The sequence below is a fragment of the Diadema antillarum genome, unplaced genomic scaffold (assembly GCF_040938485.1).
Source record: "Diadema antillarum isolate AM-2024a unplaced genomic scaffold, OU_Dant_1.0 seq00000193_RagTag, whole genome shotgun sequence".
In the NCBI taxonomy this organism is placed as follows: Eukaryota; Metazoa; Echinodermata; class Echinoidea; order Diadematoida; family Diadematidae; genus Diadema; species Diadema antillarum.
In genome coordinates this window covers 1,095,878-1,109,788 of record NW_027271256.1, presented here as the reverse complement: position 1 = coordinate 1,109,788, position 13,911 = coordinate 1,095,878, and the positions used below count along the sequence as shown (strand labels likewise).

The 13,911-nt window shown below is 34.8% G+C and overlaps 1 pseudogene; it reads left to right on the top strand.

Annotated features, from left to right (window-relative positions):
- Positions 1–3,337: 3,337 nt before the first annotated feature.
- LOC139728712 (retinol dehydrogenase 14-like) lies at positions 3,338–6,816 on the top strand (annotated as a pseudogene).
- Positions 6,817–13,911: the final 7,095 nt, after the last annotated feature.

Genomic DNA, 13,911 nt, shown 5'->3' with positions numbered 1-13,911 from the left:
GTTTTCTTTTTGTGCTTCTTTGGATAATGCTAATTGGGAATGTGTGTTTGATACAGATGACATTAATTTGTCTTTGAATAACTTTTTTTAAGGTTTTGAATAATCATTTGGATATATGTATTCCCAAAAGAAAATACAAACAGGGGAATTATAAAACAACATCAAGGCTTACTTGGATTACAAAGTCCATTTTACGATCTATTAATAGAAAAAATAAATTGTTGTACTCATTTAAGATGAAAAGAACTGAGCAAGCACGTTTGAAATACACTTCGTATAAAAAAACCCTCACAAAAATATTACGTATAGAAAAGAAAAAATATTATCATGAGCAATTGCAGAGATATAGATATGACATAAAAAGTACGTGGAATGTATCAAAACAAGCTATGAATATATCAACCGAAATCTCTGGTATATCAAAAATTGGATTTGATGACAAGGTTATTGATAATTCTCAAGATATTGTAAATATTTTCAATAAATATTTTACAACTATTGGAGAAGATATTGCTCAAGAAATTCCCAATACTGATAAACATTTTACTGATTTTTTTGAATCAGTATGATACACATTCTATATTTTTTACTCCTACCACTAGGTATGAGGTTATTGATATTGTTTCTGGTTTGAAAAATAAAAAAAAGTGCAGGTTATGATGATATAAGCAATATGATTTTAAAAGGAGCAATATATTCTGTTGTGGATCCTTTGGTGTATATTTTCAATTTGTCAATGTCAAATGGTCAGTTTCCGGAACAAATGAAAATAGCAAAAGTTATTCCTATATTTAAGAATGGTGATAACTTAGATATTAGTAATTATAGACCTATTTCTTTATTATCTTGTATATCAAAAATCTTAGAGAAAATTATATATAAAAGAACAATTAATTTTTTGAAGACGCATTGTGTACTAACAAACTCCCAGTTTGGTTTTCAAGAAAAGCATAGCACCTCTCATGCATTTTTGAATTTCATTGATAAAGTAGCACATGCTTTAGATAATCACTCTCATATGATCGGTATCTTCCTGGACTTCTCCAAGGCCTTCGACACTATTAATCATAATATATTGCTTTATAAGTTGTCCCACTATGGTATACGTGGGAAGGCCTTGGAGTGGTTCAGGAATTATCTAACTGATCGTAATCAATATGTTTTAATAAGCAATTATAACTCTGATATGAGAGAACTAATTTGTGGCGTGCCACAAGGTAGTATATTGGGGCCGTTGTTGTTTATTGTTTATATTAATGATTTATGTGCTTCCTCCCAAGTGTTATCATTCATACTTTTCGCAAATGTGTTTTATTCACATGAAGATCCAAATACTCTTGTGCATACAGTAAATTCGGAGTTACAAAATTTACGAGATTGGATACGAGCTAATAAGCTGTCCCTGAATATGAATAAAACCAAGTGTATGTTTTTTTAGTAACCCTTTAGATAATTTGAATATGGATATTTATTTTGATGATACTGTTTTAGCAAGAGTTTCATATACAACATTTCTTGGAATCACAATTATGTTTGTAAAATTATTTCACGTAATATAGGCGTCATTAACAGGTTCAAATTGTTTCTTCCCCAACATTCATTATTTATACTGTATTCGTCTTTGATATAACCTTATTTAAATTACGGAATTTTGGCATGGGGAAACACGCATCAAACATTATTAGATAGGGTTTTATTGTTACAAATGAAGGCACTTCGAATCATTTGTAATGCCGCTCCTTGCTCTCATACAGCTTCTTTGTTTTCTGAAAATAATATTCTGAATTTTAAAGATTTGTTTTTATTTCATTTAGGGCAATTTATGTATAGTTATAATAACAACTGTCTTCCGTTTATATTTGATTCTATGTTTCCTCGTAACCTGACATACCATAGTTACCCAATGAGACAGTCTAATGAATTTCACTTGCCCCTGCTTAGAACTGTGTTAGCTCAGCAGACATTCATTTATACAGGCCCAAGATTCTGGAACTCCCTTAGTCCAGACATTAAAAAAAAAATGCTCCTTCTTAGTTTTCATTCAAAAAAAGATTGAAATCATTCCTCCTTAAGTCTTATAATGTAACAGAAAGAAATTAATTTTGTTTGTTTATCTTTTTCAGTAAGTAGGTTTTGTAAGCACCAGGATGCTATTGATTTTTCATAGGCTTGTTAGGTCGCGTCTTTCGCGGAATTCCACATCGCATCCCCTGTTTTTCTTACTGCAAACTTGTACATTATTACACGTGCCTTCACAGAGCAGATTATGTTCTGCTATCAGCAATTCCATACGATTGTATATATCACTTTCTCGTCGCTTTCAACGCTCTACACTTCTAACATGGCTAATAGTCTCTGTTGGTTTGATCTTGAATGTATCGATTGATCTAGGCTTTTTGTTTTTAGTTGTCTCGTCTCTTTACTTGTATTTCTGCTTCTTCCCTTCCCCCCTTTCCACTTCTTTTTTTTTCATCCCGCACACTTGTAGTTAAGTTTTCACTTTGTTTTTCTTCCTGTGAGGTGCCCACTTTGTACAAGCATAGTCTTTTGAGTGGGTACCTCCACTTTTTTTTTCGCAGAATGTATAAATATGTCTGTATGAAAAATGCCTAATTTTTTAATGATTATTGACAAATGTTATTCTTTGCTATCTATGTATCATTCCTTCAAACGCATGTCGAATCCATATTTTTTTGTACATTCTGTTGAAAGAAGTGAAAATAAAACCTTTGAATTAGAGTAAATGCCCAACGAATGCCCAACAAATTCGAAAATTTGAAGATACCCAGCTGTTGTTAATACTAAAATAGTTCTTTATGTTTCTACAATAGCTATTCGAAAGGAATTGCAAAAATACGCTGAAGCCATCAATAACCGTTCTTTTTTTGTTTTATTTTGAACGTGCCCCAAATCTCCAGTGTATCTCTGCGAATTCCTACGAATAGCTTATAAATACTAAGAACGTCAAACAAGGTGTGTTACAACATCAGAAACGAATGCGAACGTATCTTCTATTTTTTTTTAATTCGTAGGGCATTCGTTGGACATTCGCTCTAAGTGTGACGAGGCCTTTACGTATTCCCAGAGCTCATCAAATACCACATTCAATTTTGTCGTAAATGATTATATCTTCTACAATTTTCCTGCATCCTATATCTACAAAGAACCCACGTCTTTGCTTGTACGCGGACAAAAGGTGAAGCACATTGTGAAACTCAGTCTGAACAATGCCCCGGCATAATCATTCATGTCATCAATGGCCATTGAGCGGGATAATATCACAAAGCGAAAGAGAAAGTGTGTGGGCGTAATATTGTATGGTGTGTTCGTTTAACATATGGGTTGCCTGTTAAGTAAAAACATTGTGGAAGTTTTAAGAAAATGAATAATTTCGGTATCTTATCAATAATAATTCAATGATTAACTATATTGCTCTCTACCATAGAGTTTTGCCACGGCATAACAGCTTCCGATTTGAATAAGTGCATTATCATCCACAAAGCGCAGAACCTACAGACATTTACCTGCGCTGCATAAGCATCTGGTGTACTTGATGGTGGTGAACAGTTAAATAAATAAAAAAAAAGATGTATTTTGAGTCGTGATTTAAAGACTGCTAAAGTACGGGGATTTCCTGACCTCTGGTGATAGGATACACATACACTATATTGCCCAAACGCCGTAGTTTACATCGACAGGGCTGTGTGTAGTTACTTGTAACCAACAATGTGGCATGATAATATCACATCATTATGCATAATAGCTCAACGTTGTGTTACATTCTGATGGGATACAAATTGAATGAAAATGAAAAAATCATTACGCATTCATTTGATTCTCTCTGTCTTCTCTCTCTCTCTCTCCCTCTCTCTCTCTCTCACCCCCCCCTCTCTCTCTCTCTCTCTCTCTATTCTGCCATCTACCACCATCCCAGAACCAACCGCTGACGGCTTTGAGATTCACTTTCAGGTCAATTACCTATCGCACTTCCTGTTGACACTTCACCTTCTGCCGGTTCTTAAATCCTCTGGACCGGATAGCCGAATAGTCTCGGTTGCCTCAGTCATGTACAAGTTTGCTAACTGGGACGTAACCGACTTCCAGTCATTGAAAATACGAGACACAAGCAAGAGAATACCTCCAAGTTGTACCAGGTGAGTCGTTACAAGATCAATCTATAGAATTCAAAATCTTAAGAGATCATCTGCCTTTAATCATGGTGAATTGTGGGAAATTGATTGTTATATTGACGTTTTCAATTGATTTCAACTTGTTTTCGATGTTCACATAAATTTCTTTCGTGTAAACTCTCACTAAGCATAGAAAAAGACATACGTTGAATGTGATTTTTTTTTTTGAATAGACGTTGTATATATGAAGAGTTTATTTGCAAAAACCGATAAGTCCATATTAGTCAAATGGAGATATTTGCGATTAAAGGTCAAGAAAAATAAAGAGAAGAATAAGAAATGTTTAGTTTCTTTTGACCATAACTTCAAAAATGAGCCTTTATGTGTAGTGACCAATATATCACTTAAAAGGTATTATTTTGTACTTTATGACAGATAGTGTACTTCAAAATCTTCCAAAATGGACTTATTGGTTTTTGCAAACAAACTCTTCATATGCTTTTTCCCTGTAATCATTCCTATTTTTATCAGTAGTACCTACAATGTTTCCTGAACACTTCATCAATTGCAGTGCTCTGTCATTTAGAACGTAAGCGTCACACGATGATGCTTGTATACATTGTAGTACAATAAAACTCGATGATTTTATATAGATGTGTTCGCTCTTCTCTTTCATGGACACGCGCAGATTATGAACATGTTCTCATTGGCAAAGAGACTCGAGGGGTCAGGGGTTAGCGTATTTTCGCTGAACCCCGGCTTGGTCGATACGGATATCAGTAAGCGTGAGGGTCAGCAGTTAACGGGAGCATCAAAAGCCATCATGAAAATGGTGCGCGCATCAAGTAAGTTGCATGACTAACCGCATTTGCATCTAAGCGTCGCAGCAGATCGATCGTAGAGAGGTATATCCATGTTCGTAAAGGCACTTGGCAAACGGTTGTTTTTTGTGGAGATAATACTGAAAGCTCTATATGTCAATGCCGTCTGTTGGGACTTCTACACTTCTGTATATTTGTAGAAGCATATCACTGCCAGTTATGACGTCATTTTGTCCACTTGGAAATAAAGTCGTAATGATTGTTAGTTGTGACGTCAGGTTTAGTTTAAAATAGTGACTTCATCTATTCTAATGGCAAGCTCGAAAATTATATACATATCATACAGCTTCTTTAAATCAGACGGGGACGCTTCCTGTAAAAAAAAAAAATAAAAAAAAAATAGCAGGAAGTTGACGTTACAACCTGATCATTTGGGCAGCCCCTATATGTCGATTTTTTAAAACAAGTCAGTTCTCTTTTTTCCCCCTGCTAATTTAACTTGAAAGCTTTTATTCCCCCTGATTTCCGACACAGTTAGTCAAGTACTTGTTATTACGCCAGTAAAGTGAAAGCTTGTTGAATTTTTTAATATATTTTCTTTATAATAATTAATTGTGGTCCACACATGATGTCACACAATGAAGTAGTCTCCTCATCCAGCGGTTCCAAACATCAAAATTTGAAATTCAAAAATTTTGTATCGATTGTCCGATTTTCCTCAAACTTTCACTGATGCGCTCTTCTAATGTTGCTGCTTTCACTCAATCAACATTTCTCTTTGGCTGTCTGGGTTTTTGTTTTCTCTCCCATGTCAGAGATGATGCGGTCCCCATTCGACGGTGCTGTGACTACTCTGTATGCCGCTACTAACCCGGAGGCGTGTTTTTTTTAGACGGCACAGATTGGGGAAACTAAAAATCTATCGGGGACCCTATCCCTAAACCTAACCCTAATCCTAATCCTAACCCTAACCATCAAACCCTAACCCTAACCCTAACCCTAACCCCAACCCTAACCCTAACCCTAACCCTAACCATAACCAAAAACCCTAACCCAACGTTTTTCCCATAGGTTTAACACGCGCCAGGCCCCAATCTGTGCCGTCTTAAAAAAAAAAACGCAACCCGGAGTATGACGGGAAAAGCGCCCTCTACTTCGAGAGTGCTAAACCACACTCTCTGACGTCACTGCCAAGGTAAGTAAAATGGTTGTTTAGCGTACATAATGTGCATGATGCGTTTCCGCGTTTGAATACCAACTTTTGGTCTTTACTGAGTACAACTAGAGGCCATCGCAATATACTGGACATCCATTTTCTCCTAAAGGGGAGGACAATTATTTGTGAATACACATTTCTCGAGAGAAAACAATATCTTGGCTGAAAATACAGTGCTTTGGGAACCATAAGTTAATTTTCACTTTAATATAGTAGAGAAATTATGTCCGTTGCACCCTTTTTGTAATTCCTCATGTTGTTCGAATCAAAATGACTGTAGTCACTATCTCTGCTTTCATTTATTTTTATCTTCTTTTCCTCGCCTGATTTCTACATATCACTTACTTGAGTCACTTCTTATTTATTTCTTATTCATTGCTCTTTACTTGCTTGAATCACTTCTTATTTATTTCTTATTCATTGCTCTTTAAATGTCGTCAGTAATGTCTAGAGTCGATCTTCATCGACGGGACAGAAAGAAAAATGCATGATAGTTTTGTTACCTCGTTGTAAAGAGTGTGTCATGTACAACTTTCTTTTTACACCATGCAAAAGCGAGGAGAAGCAAGAACTGCTTTGGAAGTATTCATTAGACTGTCTCAAAGATTACGTGACGGAGGACGTACTGAGCGAGCTGACGTCACAATAGACTACACGTCGTCATCTTAGCGTCATGTGATCTCAAACAATATGCTGTCTGAAATAATTCTCTGAAGCCGCTTCCTACGGGAACCAGCTGACATTGGTATCAAGTCTACGGGGTTTTCAGAATTCAGTATGGAACGGGTCAATATCTAAACAATCTATAAAGTAACATGGTCCGTGACATTGGAACCTGCCTCATATTGTGCGATTTTGTCGCGCAAATTATAGCGATGCGATGCGTTTCAATGCGACTCTGCTGAACAATATTGCGTATTGTTCTTCTTGTATGCAGGATAATTGAAACGAAAATGAAATATAAATCTTGCACTTCCTGAGACAAACAATCTTCTGTAATTCGACATCGCTTCGAAATAAATCGCACAATCTAAGCGGGGCTAAGGATATTTCAGAACGTAGCTGAATTCTAGAGGCTCACCAAATTGTGAAATAGTATTAGTATTTCTTAAATTACGTTCTCCTTCAGATGATACCCATCTAACCTTTACCTACTGACGTTCCTCCACTTATTTATGTTGTTTTGTTCTTATCCATGCTAGTCGTAATGCACTCTGATACAAGACTTCAGAAGTACGACGTAATTTACGTTTCATTCGCAGAAAGCAAATTGCTCTATTCTGACGTAGTAAACATCACGCCGCCGAAGGAAGTTCACTGTAACATAATAGGGATGCTTCCACTTCGAATTGTAATGTATTTGTGTCAAAATTCTGTCATGGTTTGTAATATACAATTTGAAATTAGAGTAGCTATGTCGGTAGCTGATAGAAAGACCGACATATCTTTTACTGACTATTACTTCCAATAACAATCTTTTGGGTTACCATGCGTATAACGATTATTGATGCTGATGTCAGTTTTTGTTAGAACAGGTTATGTTACATTTTACTGATAGTCCGATCGTAGGCTCGATATCTCTTTCGATACTTCAAGAAGTAATTTTCATTATACGTATATCTAAAAAGTTTTATCTAAAATCAGAAAAAAAAAAATATGCGGCTGATATCAATATATCACGCAATGTTATGAAAAAGCATTAAATTGTTTATACAATACAATAAATTATAAATTTTGTTGCTTCTATACTATTTATGAAATAAAGGTAACCACATGTAAATTGCCGTTCTTTTTATCATTGTTCCTATTGCCTAAGCTTTGACTATGACAAGATCTTCTTTAACCTATACTTCGCAGTTGAATGATTTGTTGTATATTCTTTTTCCCCTTTTTCTTCTTCTCTTTCTTCCTCAAACCTCCGAGGATCGTTGTCTCTGTTGCATATTCCTGTATAATTATTCTGTCACCCCTATGTCACGGTATAGTCTTGTTTCCTCTCAGGTCGTCAAGATATATATATTTTTTTCATACAAGTAGTCTTGTTGCTGTCCCCGTCTTTTCTCATGCTCATTATTTTGTTTGTTGTTGTTTTGTTTGTAACTGTTTATCCGTCTGTCTCTTAATAGTGGGCTGCCAAACTTTTTGTGCCTAACTTTTTGTGTTGCTTTGTTGCTGTTTTCAATCAATTTTTGCATCGAGTTTTTAATACAAGAGGGGCCCGCATTCTACAAGCATTGTCTTTTTAGTTGGTCCCTCCATTTTTTTTTCTTCACACAGTGCATACTGACAATTATTTTTCTTTCGTTTATATAACTCAGCAACTATTGCAATGTATCGCTACTGTTAGTTTTTCTATCATTGTTGTTTTCTCTGTACAAATTTACATGCATTGTTTCTGTCACTCAAGAAAGTGAGATTTACGTTCAAATATTTTATTGTGGAAAAACGAATAAATTTGAACTTGAACTTGAACTTTCGCGTATAATTCACATTTGCGTAGGTCTATTATTTGTTTGTAAGCTATTGGAATCCGTGAATTACTAAATTTGGAAATTTGGATAGGTTTTCATGAGAGTAATGTTATCCCTGTATGAAACAGGTGCATTATGTTGGAATTATTATAACCAAGTTAAAAGAGGATATTGTTGCAGCACATATAAATTAATTACCACAAATTTTGAATTTGAATATTTTAGCCATTTCACAACCGATTTTCATCAAATAAACTTTAAATTCCTCTTGAAATGGATACTCTGTAACATTTCATAAGTGGTTTTTAGTATCTCGCGAAAAAATTAAAAGCTAAAAAATCCTCATCTCCACCAAATATCCCTCCCTTTAAATTCTTTCAAAGGGCCTTGGAAGATAACATAAAAAAAGTGCAAACTAAAACACCTCTCCCTTTCCCTCAAACACCACAGCACATACGAACACTTCCAACGTTGGATTTCTCCGACAGTCCTTGGCAGTATGGGACTGAAACTCCTTTGCCTCGTTCCTGGGTTGTTCTACTGGAGGCCATGTCTCTCACGTCACGTTTCGTCTACGAAATGAACATTTCGTCGATCAAATGACTGATTTTGTAACGAAATAAGTCATGCGACATTTTTGGCGCCCCATATCAAACTACGGTCTTTGTCCATGGTGGTTTAAACCATGGTTTCAATTGCACCACCTTCGTGAATTCAGGCTAAAGGGTTCTTAATAAAGAACAGTCTATCACTGGAACTCACGGAGAGAGGACCTCCTTCTTCTGCCTCGGTCTCCATTTTCATGCCCTTAATCTCCTCCATTCGGGAACCTGGTAGCCTGTGTATTAATTCTATGTGGATTTCAGAATTCAGTATGAAACGGGTTAAAATGCTGAATGTTTGTTGGAGATTGACTGAATGTTGCCCAGCTTGTGGAGTGTCTGAGTGACATGCTTGGTAATGATTTAGGACACCAACATGAGTGTTAAAATTAGAATAAGTAATAAGAAAAAAGAACTGTGGGGAGAAGCTTTGAAGACTTTCAGAGGCATAGTGTCCTAGTTTTGATGGGCTTATCTAAGTAATATAATTATAGTAGGACAATTATCATAAAATATATTGAACGTAGTTAGATATTTGTCTTGTCACATGAGTGATATTGAGGGTATCATGAATCAACGAAGTCAAAATGCATTTTACACGAGATGTTTCCTTTCACATGCTAAACCTCTGATAATGTTTACTTTGTAATGAGTGTAAATTTGTATATTTACAATATTTTTGGAATAATTGCAAATTATCTCTTGATTTGTACAATCCGTAAAATAAAACACTACGTGTTACGTTGTATATGTTTACAGTATATGTCTCCTAGCTGGATATCATGTATTCAATTATTTTGTTAAATTTGATGTATTTTTTATCATTCATTGAGAAGTATGAAAATAAAATAAATGAAAAGAAATGAAATGAATATTCACGGCTTATCCTATGTTCGCACGTATCAAAATGGGGTGGCCGAAAGAAGCCGAAACCATGTTAGGTGCAGCAACGTTCGTCAAAAACCGGAAGTAACAAGTGGAAATCTTGACACAAAATGGCAGCTGACTAACACGTAGCAGACGACATACATACCTTCAAATTTGGTATCTCTTTTCTACTCATATCTCTATTCCGTTAACAGGTGGCCTATAGGCGTATGCAATTATTTTAAAGGGACTGTGCAGTACTGGTTGAGGTGAGGATTGAGGTCTAAAACATTCTTAAGTGAGATAATGAGAAACCTCTCATGAAATAAGAAAGAGCATGTTATTTTAAAAAGGATTCAACGTTTATTTGATGAAAATTGGTTTTCAAATGACTGAGATATCAAAAAGGTGATAATAATAAAAGGCGACAGGCCACGCCTTTTATTAGGATCTCTTTGTTTCACCTTGTTTTTTGATATCTCAGGGATTTCAAAACCGATTTTCGTGAAATAAACTTTTGATTCCCCTTAGAATTGCATATCTCATAGAGTGGTTTCTTAATATCTTGCAATACGTTAAAAGCTAAATCCTCGCCTCAACAAGAACTGCACAGTCTCTTTAAGATTAATTATCATTTTTCGCTTTACAACATAGTAACACTGTAAATTCATAATTTCCTTTTTTGCTTTTCGGCATTTTACTGAAAAGTGAACCTTCCATGTGCATTAAAGCCGGAAGCAACAACATGATTTTCAATACTTTTTATACCTATATACATAATATACGATATACAATACGTGAAAAATACACACAAGCACACATACACGAATATATATATATATATATATATATATATATATGTATATATATATTATACATAGTTATATATATATATGTATATATATATATATATTTATGTATATACGTATAATGTAAAACACATTTTCAAAATAACCAAATACATACGCAGAGGCAACACACATTTCGATGTGCACATACTACGCTTGTTTATTTTGCATTACGAGGCTCATATAAACCACAAATCCAGCTGGATATAATTGAAAGAAGAGGTAAAAGATCACAAGTATTTACGAAACAAGAAAGATACGTATAAGCATACGGCACAATAACAATCGTCTTAGTTACGACATAACACAACTTATAGAAAACTAGCCATGCCACCAAACAAAAAACGAATCATGTAATATGCATGTGAGCTTATAAACACTTCTGTCATTTATCTACTCAGGTTCCGTAAGGAATGCATAGATCCATCTATAATCATATCAAAATAGAAGGGAATATACATGATAAACATAATCATCTTCTTGGCTGTTAAACCTCCATAGAAAGGACAACAGAGACTTGAATTTGATTAGGATAGTGGTCCTATAATAGTGAAGAGTAAAAAAATAAGATTCGTCATCCAAATTCAACGATCAAGTTTGTGTGTCACTGACAAATGTGACTTTGACATGACTGAATTTAGCTAGTTCGAAGTAATTCGTGTATAATTGCATTATCACTTCAATGAAAAATAGAACATAATAAATTGAACATAGGGAAGCAATAGATTAAAAAAGATAATGTAAAGTCGTATCAAACAGAATATGGTGATACTTGAATGTATTTCAAACTTCTGAAATTGATCAATAAGAGAAATTCGTAGACGACAAATTATCCACTTATACTTGCCACAAGGTTTGGTATCGGTGATGGGTTATGTAACCATCAAAATCCAATTCATTATCAATAAGCATCTATTATGTCATCTACACACATACATTCTTGTATTGTGATGATACAGCACAGCTCTTCTGTGCATTGCTTACCTCTCTCTATCACATGTTAAGGTGCAAAATATATCTATTGTTCCTTGAATATGGAGTATCAATGACCTAAGCTAAATGTACGCTGCTCATTTCACACCTCTCAATTGTTCCATTCTTAAAGATAATATATATTGAAATGTTTTTATTCTTTTCTGAGAATAGTTCTCAACTCTTGAGAAAAGTCAGTTTACCAATGTCCAGATTATCACAGCTATATCAATCTAACACCTCAGAGAATATACCATCCGTCGCTTACGGAATAAGGAATATCAATATCATAAACACACAACGACAAAAAAAAATGCTTACACATTTTGATAAAACTGTCACACTTTGAACGTTATACAAATGCCTCAGTATTTCTCACCTTTCCTTCTTATAATTATCTTTATCTGTGAGAAAATCCAAACTTTGCTAGCTTCGGTATTATGTTCTACTCCATCACATCAGTAAAATGTGCCATTTGCCTCTTATACGGAAAAGAAGTCTACTAATATCAGAAACAAAAATCACGGTGCTCCTTGCGCTCCTTTTCTAATTTTTCAGCTTGAAAAAAAATCAGAACAATTCTGATTCTCTACATTTGAGATGAAATAAGAATGGGAGACTTATATTCTAAACGAAAGAATGCTTTCTCTATACATTTTTTTTTTTCACGAAATAACCAGCATTAAAAAAAAAATGGCAAAAGATTGCGGAGTCATAAACTTGTGTCATTCTTTCACACAACTCTCTATGCTTTGTGTATATAGATGGCAATGTGCTTCATTACCACGTTACCATTGCAATTGATCGACAAATCTACGTAAATAGCACCGAATTGATCAGTGTTTTAGAAGTAGCCATGATTAAAAAAAAAAAAAAAAAATCATGGGCCTACATACTCGAGAAGGATTCAAACCTACGACCTCCTTATCTCCAGACAGGCGTCATCTCCACTAGACCACCGAGCATCCGCAAGACAGCAAGTGTTAGCTCTAATCCTTGTAGCATGCCGTGCGTACTGCGTAATTCGTCAAATTCATTCTCTAAATATAAAATTCATTTTTAACACTCACTTACAAGCTACGGCTGTATAGGTTGTGAGTGATACGAATCTGTTTATCTGTGTAGACCCTACATGAAATAGCAAGAACGACCAAACACACTTAGTGTATGTCAGAGGGCACGTAAAATAATGTTTATACACTCCAAGTGCACAAAGCTGTAAAATCTGCACATTCCAACATTAAAAGGCTATCAGCCTGATTCCTCTCTTTTTGCAATTGTGGTATAATTTGTTTGTGTTTCTCTTTACTCATACATAATCGCACAGCAGATTCCATCCAAATTGGGAGAAATGCGCAAACTACTTCAATCATTAGAAAATGGAATGCAAACGAGATTATTTCTCATCTGATTTTAACCAGATGAAGACAATGTCAATCTGTACAAATCCACAAACTTATCAAACTTACATTGTTTCTGTAACGTCACTTCTTAATCATCTGTCAACTCACTAATAACACAACTTACATCGTATCGCTAATTGATTAAAATCAGATGTAACTGCGTAACAACAACAAACGCATTCATCGAGTCGTTATCATTTGGTAATTGTTCACCTATGTATGGATTTTCACACGAATGTGTATAGACTACCAGTTACAAGGTATTCATAATCCCCAAGCCATTGGATAATGTATATAAAATTGCTGACATTAATTTGCGTAACCTTTCTGGCATAACATATTTACATGATTCAAACATAACGTAAAATATCTTGTCAGCATCAAACTAAAGAACATCATACTGTCATGTACATTTCCCGATTATTAAGTTATACAAGAAAAGGGAAACAAATTGGAAAAGACAAGATAAGAAATAACTGAGTTCACATAATATCACAAGCAACATAATTATTCATGGATGGAAATACATGTGATATTCCACATATAAAGTGATATAACACTTTACAAAATGACAGATAATG